This window comes from Liolophura sinensis, chromosome 9 (assembly GCF_032854445.1).
Source record: "Liolophura sinensis isolate JHLJ2023 chromosome 9, CUHK_Ljap_v2, whole genome shotgun sequence".
Taxonomy (NCBI): Eukaryota; Metazoa; Mollusca; class Polyplacophora; order Chitonida; family Chitonidae; genus Liolophura; species Liolophura sinensis.
In genome coordinates, this window is record NC_088303.1 from 307,969 (window position 1) to 322,358 (window position 14,390).

Here is a 14,390-nt window from a genome sequence, read left to right on the forward strand (position 1 = left end):
AAGGGTTACAATAATTGCCGGTGGTTTCTCATCGGCTGCACGGAGCTTTGTGGTAAGAGTTGTCTGGGGGAGTACTGCGGGGGTCACCTATACCGTCTGCGGCAAGGTCCTGGCACCCAGCCATGTATTAGCTGTGGTCGGGGCGTTAAAAACCGGTTTCGGCTTTGCATGGCCTGCGGACATAATAGGGTCCAGACGCGTGAAAGGAAGTGGAGGCATGAGGCTTTCTTGGACGAGTTCAAACGGCTTGCGGCTATAGAAATTTACAATTAGAGAGTCGTGTGCATAGTTACACCGACTCGTACAATGAGGCACCATCAAAGAGCGCGAGCACTACGGGAGGAGTTTGAGACGCTCCTAGGTGTGCGGCCTAAGTCACAACCTGTCACGTGTGTGAGTATACCAGCCCAGTACTCCGCAGCAAACAGGAGGCCCTCCTAGAGGTCGGTGACATTGACGGGGCTCTAGATAAGGCCTTCCCCACCATCCAGGAGGTACTAGAAATATGGACGCAGCGAGGGTCAGGGTGGGTTGTCAATAGCGTGCAAACACTCTGGCTTGACATTGCAAGGTATCAGCCACTGAGAGGCGGGTCCTACATCCCCCTACCTGCAGCCGTGAGTAACAAGAAAGCAGTAATCAACGTGAAAAACAAAGACGACGACTGCCTCCGATGGGCACTCCAGTCTGTCTTATTTCCAGCCGCCAGAAACCCCCAGAGACCAACAAAGTATCCCCCAATGATGGTCTTGACTTTGGGGGGATCGACGCCCCCACACCCATCTCTCAGATCCCTAAAGTGGAGGGGAAGAACGACCTCGCCATCAACGTGTTCGGGTGGGACAATGGCATGATCGTGCATCGCCTCAGCAAGCAGCCCGGCGACACGCCCCGAATCAATCTGATGCTGATTAAGAAGGCAGGCAAATTCCATTATACGTGGATAAAAGACCTCAATCGGCTCCTATACCAAGAAAGTAAGGCGCCAAATCGCAAACACTTCTGTGAGCGGTGTCTACACCGTTACACAAGGGAGGATCTGCTCGAGGAGCATAAGCCGGAATGCCGAGGGATTGGCCAGACGGCGGTGAGGGTGGAGATGCCCCAGGAGGGGGAAAACAAGTTCTCCTTCCAGAACCACCACAAACAGCTACCGGCTCTGTTCATCATATATGCCGACTTCGAGGCTCTGACCAAAAAGGTTGAAGGCCCACCGCCCAGCTCCACAGAGAGCAGCACTCAAAAGACTCAGCACCACGAGCCCTGCAGTTACTGCTATGTTGTCGTGCGTTGCGACGGCCTCACAAAACGCCCCGTGGAATACAGAGGCCCTAACGCCACGGAACACTTCCTCAGAGCTCTCCAACAGGAGGAGCAGGAAATCAAAAATGTTCTAGCAAACCCTATAGCCATGAGGATGACTCCCCAAGACTGGCAGGCCCACAACAACGCCACAACCTGTCACGTGTGTGAGAAGCCTCTAGGCGTCGATTCTGTGCGCGATCACTGCCATATCACCGGCAAGTACAGAGGCGCGGCCCATAACGTATGCAACCTGGATCCCAAGACAGCCATACCAGTAGTCTTCCACAACCTACGGGGCTACGACGGCACCTCCTAATACAAGCCATAAGTAAGGTGGAGGACCACATCTCCTGCATCCACAACAACACGGAAAAGTACATCTCCTTCTCGCTGGGGCAGCTCCGCTTCATCGACAGCGTTCAATTCTTACCGACTTCCCTTGACAATCTGGTAGAGGCCAACACACCTGAGGCTTTCCACATCACAGCCCGGTATCAGCCTGCCGAAGAAAAACGAAAGCTACTCATGCGCAAGGGTGTCTACCCCTATGAGTATATGGACTCCTGGGAGCGCTTCGACGAGTCCACCCTCCCACCCAAAGAGGCTTTCTACAGTAAGCTCAAAGTCTCAGGCATTAGCGATGAGGACTACATCCATGCTCAACAGGTATGGAAGGTATTTGACTGCACCAATCTCGGAGATTACACAGACCTTTACTGCCGCACAGACGTGCTCCTGTTGGCCGATGTGTTTGAGGCCTTCCGGAAGACTTGCTTACGGCAGTATGGATTGGACCCCGTTCACTACTTTAAGAGCTCAGGTCTCTCGTGGGATGCGCTGTTCAAGAAGACCGGGGTAGAGCTGGAGCTGTTGACGGACTATGACCAACATCTCTTCAATAAGAAGGGGTTGCGAGGAGGAATCTCCATGGTAAGTAAGCGACACGCCAAAGCCAATAATCCGCAGGTGGAGGGATACAACCCTGAAAGTCCAAATAGCTACATCCAATACCCAGACGCCAATAATCTATATGGCTGGGCTATGAGTCAGTTTCTTCGGACGGACGGCATTCAGTGGGTAGAGGACGCGCGGCGTCTCGGTGAAACGATTGCTACCCACCCCCAGGACAGTCCCTCTGGTTACATCCTCGAGGTCGACCTAGAGTATCCGGCCGACCTACATAACGCACATAACGGCTACTCATTATCCCCGGAGCGTCTGGTGGTCTGAAGGAGTGGATGTCCTACTATCAGCACGGCCTTCTCGGCAAGAAAGCGCCTACCGAGGTCGAAAAGCTGGTCCCCAACCTCCGCAACAACGAACGGTACGTCCTGCACTACCGGAACCTACAGCTGTATCTATCTCTGGGAATGCGCCTGACAAAGGTTCACCGGGCCCTGAGATTCGCCCAGAGCCCTTGGATGGAACCCTATATCAGGATGAACACCGAGCTTCGAAAAACGGCCGCGAGTAAATTCGAGAAGGATCTGTACAAGCTAATGAACAACTCGCTCTTCGGAAAAACCATGGAGAACCTTCGGAAGCGTGTGGACGTCAAGCTGGTACGCTCTGGAGAAGACGACAAGCTCCGACGCTTAATAACCAGTCCGAGCTTCGCACGGGCAAACATATTTGATGATGACCTCGCAGCGGTTCAGATGCACAAGACCCGTCTAGTCCTAAACCGACCTATCTACGTGGGATGCGCATTCTAGATCTCTCCAAGCATCTGATGTACGACTTCTACTACGCCACAACGTTGACCCACAAGACCACCCCCTGCACAGTGTAGCAAATATGAAGGTCTTGGGGAAAATGAAGGACGAGTGCGCGGGGCGGCCGATCGCCGAATAAATTGGTCTGCGCCCCAAGATGTACTCCATTCTGGAGGCAGGTGGAGCCAACATTAAGAAGGCCAAGGGCGTCAAAAAGGGAGTTGTGGAAAAGCGCATCCGCCATAAGCAGTACAAAGATGCCCTCTTCGAGAAGAAGATCTTCCGCCACGGTATGGACGTGCTGCGATAAGACCGCCACCATATCTATGGGCAGCACCTGAATAAGGCTTCACTGTCCCCCTTGCTGTCCCCCTAAGTGCTGGATCGCCGAAGATGGTGTCCACACCTTGGCTTATGGCCATAGAGATGCGCCTCCTTGACGGCGCCCGCAGGATGGGCTGGAATGGACATCCTCTTCGAGGAACTACTAGCACCGTAGAACCCCATCCGGGGGAAGCTGAGTAACTCCTCACGAACGAATCCCCGTCGCGGGCCATCCAACGTATCATCTAGATAGTACAGCACGGGCTCATTAGGCTTTGTGACAGAGCGCCCCAGCCGATATACCTCTAGAGACCACACAGGTTCAGTCGCGCGACGGCGGTCGCCCTCCAGCTCTCCAGGCTGATAGAGATAACGAACACCAACACCCTCGGGGATCTTCCGCTCATTAAGTCCAACGGGACGACCTGGAACCGTCGAGGAAGGCTTATGGGACACCCCTTTTGCCTTGATGGCGTCTTTCGGAATCTTTAGTAACCAGAGGTTCCGCCTCCTTGTAGCGCGAAGCGACATCAACAACTGTCAGCGCGTACTTATACAGCTTCCGGCCTCGCCAATCATGTGGTAGAAATAGAATATCAGCTAGGTGGATGTCATTCGGCGTGGAAACATCGAAGATAGGCCTCGGTATTTTTCGGGGACGAGAAAGGTATATCTGCCAGATAGCCTGCTTTTTCAACCAGGCCCAAACCAAATCTTCAGAGACTTTTGCCGCAGTGGCAAGTTTCTGGATGGCCGCGAGACCCTTCCAGTACCCACGAGCGCTGTAGTAGATATTTTCCAGGCAAGCAGACACTTTACTAGCCATGTCATCAAAGTATTCTAGCAGCCCTCTAACAGATTTGCGACGAAAAAGATGTTAATCATCGCGGCGTATTTGCGCGCGCAAAACCACCTCACTACTAAGATCGTGCCTGCCATACGGCGAGGAGCTCGATGGCGAGTCCGGCACAGTCAGTTCGGATTACTTGGTGAGTTTTGCGATTCCGTAACTCACACCCCCTACCACACACATTCCCAGGATGACGAAGGTCATCTCGCGGTGTTTTTGATCTTCACTAGGCACATAGAAATCGGAGAGCTGTGACTCTGAGCCCAGCAGCGCCTCGCGTGCATCGCGTGTAAGAATTTTGCCCGTGAACCTAGAATACTCGCAGATTGCAGCGTCGACATCCTGGAACGTTTGGACAGCGTGGCCCTGGCGGCGGAGTTCATCGTTGTTCCAGTCCAAGTGCTCAGTGCGTTTTCGGGCCCATTTTTCCTGGGCGGCTTGGAGCTGCTCTACAGCGCGGTCATGGCGCCTCCGCTCTTCGTCGACACCGGAACTCCTCAGCATCGAAAACATATAGCTGCTCCCGCTGAAGGCCAAAGCGTTTACGATGGCGCCGCCCATAATCATTGCGAGGCCATTACTACTGGATTATATTGAGAGAAAGGAGCCCTTGTTTAATTAGGAGTTCCTTCGAAAACATGGCCTGGCCTACATCTGCAATGACCATGCCGACGTCACGGGGTGTTAAGTCCAGCTTCGGGATTGCTCCTTTCAGGAACATCAGGCCGAGACGAGCGTACCCAGTAGCCAGGAGAGAGACCACAGCGGCGTGGTAGGCCGCATTGACTAGCACTTTTCCGTCACTGGGTGGAGTAGATATGCTGCTCTATATAGAAAGGGTCGTGACGAATATTCAAATAGAGATTCTTTTCTTGCGGTGTGATATCTGCACATCGTGCATGCGACGTAATATCTGCACCTCGTGCATGTGCTGTATAGCGGCTGCGCCACACGCGTAGCAACACTAGCACTTCAAGGCTGCCAGCGCCTAATAACGCCAGGGGCGCCCTCCAGTGGGTGATTTGGTGTGCTTTCGTAGAATCCGGTTCCTTTGCAAAATTTGTGGCCTCCCCCTCCTTCGTAGAATCCGGTTTCATCGGCTGTTTCTTGGTGGAATCAGCTGCGCCAAGCAAAGCAGGCAGTCACTGCAGCACCCGCTCGACCCGCAGCGACTTTTTGGGGATTCTTCGCAGGGCTGTCATTCGTAGAATCCGCTGTCACCCTCTCCTCTTCCTTCGGGCCTTCCGGATTCGTTGTACTCATGTTCCTCTGGATCATACGGCTCATTTCTAGGACAGCAGTGGTGTTCAAATGAGCAGTGCTCAGCAGTGGTCAGCGCCATGGTCAACGGTGCCAAGTACTTACCATAGCAGTAGTAAAGCCAGAAGCTAGCACTGCTAAGCGCCTGTTCAACAAATGGGTCGGTGGCGAGCTGTGCCATGAGCATTGGTCGATTCTCGGGTGGGATTGGTAGGAGCCAGCTGGCCGCCCTTACATTTGATCTCAAGAACATACCTCCGCGACCGTTAACTATCCGCGCACCGAGCTTACCCTCGTACCTGGAGTGCAGTCTTTCAACGTCTTCGTCGCTCATGGCGTCGATCTCAGCGGCTGTTACGTCTTTTCCCAGATATCGCTTGGCCTACCCACCCACCACAAGTGCCGCCAGCCTATCCACGAGCTGCCGTGCATCATCTTGTTGGCTGGGGTCGGGCTGTTGGCTTCGGCTGGGCTGTTGGCTGGGGCCGGGCTGTTGGCTGGGGCCGGGCTCCTCCTCTGCGCCCAGAATCTCGTCTATAAGCTCGTCGGTATCCATGCTTCATACGTAGGGGCGCATACGTCTAATATATAATCTTAGATGTGGCGGGCGTATCAGTCATTAGCAGGAGCTTAGAATGCGGATTGTTCTTGAGCTTCTGTCGAACCTCTGCCTTTTCGCTTTCGGCCTCGATGATGTGGTTCTCCTCCAGGCATTCGTTGAACGAATGCCGATCTTTGCAGTGGAATTAAGCCACCCACCTTGTCTACTCGCGAAAATCTTTGAGGACGGCGTTGTATTTCTGAATGAGGACCCAGACGCTTTGCTTTGCATGACGGCCCGAGAAAGCCATGAATGACAACATTTTTTGCTTCTTCTTCATCGCCTCCAACGCCCTACAATCATCGATGAGGTATAGGGTGGGCTCCCCCTCGAACAATCTGTAGAAAGCTCTTAGGCAGTGGTTGAGCCGATCACCGGGGTCAAAACAATATACATCAGGGTCAGACAGTATCCATCGCCGCCGGTACGCCTCGTTATGCTTAAGAGTGGGGCACAGGATCACAATGTGATGAAAGAAACCGCGGAAAGGGCCCTCAAGCAGGTCCAGCACGAAGACTGTTTTGCCGCAGTTCGTCTGCCCACAGATAATCGCGCAGTGGGCGTCATCAATAAAGAGCGCTAACGAATCTACCATTCTGGATGTGCAGCTTTGCGTCCATGATCACATAGAGATATACGTTCAACAGGCCGGGCTTTTGTCTCTCTTTTGTTACCTGTATCGTAATTCACTCGCTGGCGTTCAGAACGCGCCTCCCACTGCCATGCAGCTCGTCATCGTCGCTTGGCCGAAGGTCAAGCCAGAAGGCGTGCTTGTACGTCAAGAACTCTTCCAGGGAGACGTTTGCCAGGCCCAAGTCTTTTACGACCCTGGCCACCTCGGGGTCCCGCTTCTTAAGGGGTGAGCTGGCGAAGAACTTCTTGACCTCGTCCCATTGCTGGTACGCCCGCATGCCCTGGCTGTACAGCTGATTAGGGACACCTTCTATTGTGACTTCTACTTTGGTGATCTTTGGGTTGTAGAAGGATTCCGACCTTCTCCTCCACGGGGTTCCTTTAGCCTCGAACAGCATGAAGATGCCCTTCATTGATCTCGCGGGCGTGCTCAGGTTTATGTTCCAGAGAGTATGAGACTTGTCCTTCACAAACTTTCGGAGGCAGAGGACGCGATCATACAGTATGGAGACGCCCCCAGCAAACTGGTTGCGGATCTGTCTAGCGAGCTCCTCTTCGGTGGAGCTCGCTCAGCCATATCGAACTCCAGGCTGATGTTGTCGATGGTGTAAGTCGCGTTGGCATCGCCTGTTTCTTTTATGACCCGGCCGTAATCGTTGAACGTCAGTTCGTACTCCAGTCGGTCGGCCAAGGCACTCTGATAGAATGGCATGTGGCTATCTAGAAGCTCAAAGTCTAGCGGGATGTGGAACCGGTTGCCAAAGGCGTGAGCGATGGCTTTTTCTCCAGCATCATCGTCACTTGCGTCCTCCGCTCCGACTCGACGTTTAAGCATGTTTTCGCTGCCGATGCCTTGGTAGGCCGCATACCGCCGTTCGTTTTTGGTCAGCCATAAGTCGCCGTAGCAATGAAACACATCAGAGTCGTCGATGGACATTACCTCATTCCCGCTGATTTTGATCGTGGTTTTCTTGACTACTGCGCGTCCGAGATTCCCGACCACTGTGGCGTTCGGGTCGGATGAATTGATCGTGATCGAGAAGGCCAAGCGCACGGTACTGGGCACAATGACGTCATTTCTGCCGAGGTTGAGGAAGCGGACCAAGAGTAGTTGATTCTGGTCGATCGTACTCGGGTTATTGGTGACGACCACGGACTGCCGTACACCTTGTACCCCCCGGGGCTTACGGAGTGTTCTAACAGGGTTTATCCTGCGTCCGTATGCATCCATTGTGTATTGAAGGCATGCCTTGAAAGTTCAATAAGAGGATTATGGCAGACTATGATTTTGATAACCCGGCATTCGACGACGCTAGAGAGGACAACAACGACGACGAACACACCCCTCTCCCTGCAGGTGATGATGTTCCCGAGCAACAAAGCCATGGTGCGACCGCCAGAAACCTCCAACAAGAGCTGACGCAGTGCGCCGTAAATGACTTTTACAACGCCTTGGCGAATAAGTATCGCAGCCTTGCCAAACCCACCCGCTATTACATGAATTTTGAGGTTGTCCAAGGGCGTCTGCGACTCGTGGCCCACCCCAGTTTGGACATTATCAACAAAAGAACAGGTGCACCGCTAGCCCTCTCAACAATCGTCCAGAATGGAGGGGTTGATGTTGTTCGGCAGGAGCTGGGCTTTGTAGACTGGAAAAGCACAGGACAGCCATCATCGCTTCCGGCAGCAGTCATAGCCCTGGAGACAGCAAGTTCAGAACTCGATGCCGCGGCCGCCGAGGCAGATAGCATGGAGCTGAAGGATTTAAGCCAACCAGAGAAAAAGGCCGCTGATGCTGTCCACGCAATGGAAACAAGCTTGACGGATAGTGAGGCCGGGCGGGCTCTTGAAACCATAAACGACCCTCTTCCCATGCGAGAACTTCTGGGGCTTGACAAGGCACTGCAGACCTCGGAAGGCGAACACGCGAATAACCTCGCCAAACTGTCAAGTCTCGATAAGGACATCGCAAAACAAAAACAGAAGTTGGGGTAGGCCCCTGATTAATTCTCCCGCGTCGGATCTCAGACCGGATAAGGAATCTCGAGGACGAGAGGGTGGCCTGGCTTGAAGCAGCCCCTTTAACGGCCAAAGCCCTGCGCACGCAAATACGCCGCATAAAGCAGACGATCGATCACATCCTACACAAGGATACCACTCTGGCCGAGCGCGTCCGCACCCTCTTCCGGGAGCAGGGAATAACCGTGGTCTCCATTCTCACGGCAATTGGGATGGCGATCTCGACACTGGGGTTAGCGATAAAGTTAGCGCTGACTGGTGGGTCCGGCGGGGGCATCCAGCCAACGTCACCTCCATCCGACGGGCGTGGTCTTAAAGAATGGGTGAAAAAGCATCTCCAGTCCCTGGCACACGCCCTTGGCAAGCTGGCTGGGAAGGCTGCCGCTTCGATTCCGGGCATTATTGGCAGTATCGTGTCCTGGCTACTGAACCTTCTCGGGAAAACGGCTGGGTGGCTGGCCGATAATGTCTGGGCTCTAGTCGTCGCAGTAGGTGGCCTATTGCTCGTGGCTGTTCGTAAGTATTTAACACATAGTCTACAACAACAGTTAGCCGATACCAACCCCAGCGACAACGATAGCTATCTGCTCCGCATCGTGATTCTTTTCGTCTGGAAATAGGCGTTCTTTAGCCGCTTTGCAGCGCGCAGCAACATGCTGAACGCGCGCGGGGGGGGGGGGGGGGGATGTTTTCTTGTGGCTTTACGTTCCCGTGGTCAGGTGCGCGCTTCTGCAAAATGGGCGGCACTTTAGCGTTCACACCCTCATTGCTGCCTAGTTACTGGTCCTCTGTGGCCACGACGATTTTGTTGTTGTAGTGCGCCACATGGCCGATCTGCAGAAGCATGTCACTGGGGGCCATATATAGGCCTCTGCCATACACAAAGTCTACAGCGCTCCCGGCATACTGTAGCACGTCGTGGTAGCGTTTGATAGCAGACGGAAGGTCGATCGGAGAGGAAATAGCGTCTTCAACGTTCGCGGCAAACTGTTTTTGCGCGTCGAAGGCTGTGCCCGTGCCTAGAATACGCGCCCTTGTTTGCGCTTGGGCGCCTAAAAAAGCCCACACGTCTGTCCGGATGGAATCGTTTAGGCGCTCTACGCCCGGCTGCGTGAATCCTTGGGATGTGTCAACAATGAACGACGCCCAAGCCTCCTCGGCGTCCTGCCCGATGTAGTCGACGTGGAGCGCTGTAGGCTTTCTAGAGAACGACATCCTGCTCGGATCGAAGGTCCCATCGACAGTGGGGCTTGTTCCCGGTTATGAGTTTTCCTCCACCAGTAGTCCTGGGTGCGGTCCTAGTTATGAGCTTTGCTCCACCCATAAGCCTGAGTGCTTAGTTACTGCGAGTTATCAGTTTTTCTCTACCAGTGGATCCGAATGCCGTCCCAGTTATGAGTGTCTCTCCACCCATAAACCCGAGTGCCGTCCCAGTTATGAGTTTTCCACTAGCAGTAAACTTGACAGCCTTCCCGGTTATGAGTTTTCCTTCACCAGAAATCCTGAGTGCCGTCCTGGTTATGAGCTTTGCTCCACGCATAAGCCTGAGTGCCGTGCAAGTTATCAGTTTTTCTCTACCACTGAATCTGAATGCTGTCCCAGTTATGAGTTTCTCTCCACCAATAAACCTGAGTGAAGTCCAAGTTATGAGTTTTTCTCCACCCATAAACATGAGTGTCGTCCCAGCTAGGAATTATTCTCCACTAGTAAACCTGAGTGTGGTTCCAGTTCTCAGTTTTTTCCTCCAGTAAACTTGAGTGCCATCCGAGTTATGGGTTTTTCTCCACTAGTAAACCTGAGTGTCGTCCTGGTCATGAGGTTTCCTCCACCAGTGAACCTGAGTGCCGTCCCAGTTATGAGATTTTCTCCCCCCATAAACATGAGTGCCGTCCCGGTCATGAGTTTTTCTTCACCAGTTAACCTAAGTGCCGCCCCAGTTATGAGTTTTCTGCCACCAGTAAACCTGAGTGTCGTCCCAGCTATAAGATTTTCTCCACTAGTAAACCTGAGTGTCGTCCCAGTTCTCAGTTTTTTCCACCAGTAAACTTGAGTGCCATCCGAGTTATGAGTTTTTCTCCACTAGTAAACCTGAGTGTCGTCCTGGTCATGAGTTTTCCTCCACCAGTGAACCTGAGTGCCGTCCTAGTTATGAGTTTTCCTCCACCAGTGAACCTGAGTGGCGCCCCAGTTTTTCTCCACCCATAAACCTGACCTGAAAAGTGTTATTTGGTTCAGGATTCCTACAGATATCCATATATATCCTACTGATATAAGCCTGTGTAGTAATCCAAAAGATTCTATCTTGTACATGGACGGGGCCTCCAGTTCTGTAGAGAGTTAAGCTATACATGTAAGTTCCTTCTTTAATTCCGTCTTATACATGTAGCAAGCCTCCAGCACAGTGTAGAGGTAAGCTATGCATATGTGTTCCTTCTTTAACTCCATCTTCTACATGTAGCTAGCCTCTAGTACAGTGGAGGGTTAAGCTATACATGTGCACTCCTTCCTTAGTTCTATCTTGTACATGTAGCAAGCCTCCAGTGCAGGGGAGAGTTAAGCTATACATGTACTTCCTTCCTTAATTCTATCTTGTACATATAGCAAACCTCTAGTACAGCGGAGAGTTAAGCTATAGGTGGACGTTCCTTCCTGAATTCTATCTTGTACATGTAGCAAGCATCCAGTACAGTGGAGAGTTAAGCTATACATGAACTTCGTTCTCTAATTCTATCTTGCACATGTAGATAGCCTCCAGTACATTAGAGAGTTAAGCTATAAGTTCTCTAATTCTATCTTGTACATGTAGCAAACCTCTAGTACAGTGGACAGTTAAGCTATACGTGTACGTTCCTTTCTTAATTCTATCTTGTACATATAGCAAAGCCTCCAGTACAATGGAGAGTTAAGCTATACATGTGTGTTCCTTCCTTAATTCTATCTTGTACATGTAGCAAGCCTCCAGTACAGTGGACAGTTAAGCTATACGTGTACGTTCCTTTCTTAATTCTATCTTGTACATATAGCAAGCCTCCAGTACAATGGAGAGTTAAGCTATACATGTGTTCTTTCCTTAGTTCTATCTTGTACATGTAGCCAGCCTCCAGTACAGTGGAGAGTTAAGCTATACATGTGTGTTCCTTTCTGAATTCTATCTTGTACATGTAGCAAGCCGCCAATACAATGGAGAGTTAACATATACATGTACGTTCCGTCCTGAATTCTATCTTGTACATGTAGCAAGCCTCCAGTACAGTGGGGAGTTAAGCTATACATGTATGTTCCTTCCTGAATTCTATCTTGTACATATAGCAAGCCTCCAGTACAGCGGAGAGTTAAGCTATACATGTACTTCCTTCCCTAATTCTATCTTGTACATGTTGCAAGCCTCTAGTACAGTGGAGAGTTAAGCTATACATGTACTTCCTTCCTTAATTCTATCTTGTACATGTAGCAAGCCTCCAGTACAGTGGAGAGTTAAGCTACAAGTGTACGTTCCTTTCTTAATTCTATCTTGTACATGTAGCAAGCCTCCAGTACAGTGGACAGTTAAGCTATACGTGTACGTTCCTTTCTTAATTCTATCTTGTACATGTAGCAAGCTTCTAGTACAGTGGAGAGTTAAGCTATACATGTGTTCTTTCCTTAGTTCTATCTTGTACATATAGCAAGCCTCCAGTACAGCGGAGAGTTAAGCTATACGTGTACGTTCCTTTCTTAATTCTATCTTGTACATATAGCAAGCTTCCAGTACAGTGGAGAGTTAAGCTATACATGTGTTCTTTCCTTAGTTCTATCTTGTACATGTAGCAAGCCTCCAGTAAAGTGGAGAGTTAAGCTATACATGTTCTTCCTTCCCTAATTCTATCTTGTATATATAGCAAACCTCTGTTACGGAGGAGAGTTAAGCTATACATGTACTTCCTTCCTTAATTCTATCTTGTACATGTAGCAAGCCTCCAGTACAGTGGAGAGTTAAGCTACAAGTGTACGTTCCTTTCTTAATTCTATCTTGTACATGTAGCAAGCCTCCAGTACAGTGGACAGTTAAGCTATACGTGTACGTTCCTTTCTTAATTCTATCTTGTACATGTAGCAAGCTTCTAGTACAGTGGAGAGTTAAGCTATACATGTGTTCTTTCCTTAGTTCTATCTTGTACATATAGCAAGCCTCCAGTACAGCGGAGAGTTAAGCTATACGTGTACGTTCCTTTCTTAATTCTATCTTGTACATGTAGCAAGCTTCTAGTACAGTGGAGAGTTAAGCTATACATGTGTTCTTTCCTTAGTTCTATCTTGTACATATAGCAAGCCTCCAGTACAGCGGAGAGTTAAGCTATACGTGTACGTTCCTTTCTGAATTCTATCTTGTACATGTAGCAAGCCTCCAGTACAGTGGAGAGTTAAGCTACAAGTGTACGTTCCTTCCTTAATTCTATCTTGTACATGTGGCAAGCCTCCAGTTTAGTGGAAAGTTAAGATATACATGTACTTCGTTCTCTAATTCCATCTTGCACACGTAGAAAGCCTCCAGTACATTGGAGAGTTAAGCTATACATGTACTTCGTTCTCTAATTCTATCTTGTACCTTTATGTTCCTTCCTTAATTCTATTTTGTACATGTAGCAAGCCTCCAGTACAGTGGAGAGTTAAGCTATACATGTGTGTACACGTAGAGCCTTGCCTGTAGTTACTTAGTCAGCAATTTAGACTTCCAATTCAGTTATTAATGCAGATGATTTAAGCCTCAGCGCTTGAATTTGAATTCATTTTGTTCATGAGGAATTTCTCGGATGATAATTGTACAAGCTTGCCACTGAGTGAAAATATCATGTAACCAAAAAACTCTGGATACACTAATTCCAAATATACATAGGACCTATGTACCAATATTTCAAATCTGAAATGCCCGATTTAGCAGCTATATTTTATATATTTATTTGATTGATGTTTTAAGTGGTACTCGAGAAAATTTCACTGAGCGCGGAAGCCTGCCAGAGCCCGAGGAAAACCAAGTCAATAGGCAGGTTGCTTTCAGACCTTCCTACATACCACCTGAGACAAAGCCAGCATGAGCTGAAACTCAAAGCGACGGCATTTGTGAAAGGTCCGTGAGTCATTGTGCCACACTAGCACGCTAACCACAAGGTCACGGAGACCCCGGCCCACGTCTATCCGGCATTATCGGATAATTTATAGAACTCTTATTTTATCTAAAAACAAATATTGACTAATATAATATATAAATATATCTAACTTGACATTTTCAGTCGATGATATTCCATGCAGCGTGAGGCCGCTAAGACTTTGCAGATTAACAGCTATATGCATCTGAATCGGGAAAACGCTCATCCAATGAACTTTCAATTAGGAAATGTGTAATTGTATACGCAGGTCTATTCCAGTGACAATGCCGCGGTAAAAGAAAAAAATGAAAAAGTTCACGTAGCCTACATGTAAGTTTGTCGATACAGTGGCAGTATTTTTGCACTTGGGTCGATCGAATGAACGAGATTTTTAATCGGCTAGACAAAAGTAAAAACTTTACGTCCAGAAGATCTTTCCATACGTTGATTTAACTCACCACCGCGGGTTGTCGGCAGCAGATGGCCACGCGGGATACCCCGGGGATTCCCTTAAGCCTCCCTTTGACAGCCAGCCTCTGTTTGGCCGTGACACGTGTCGC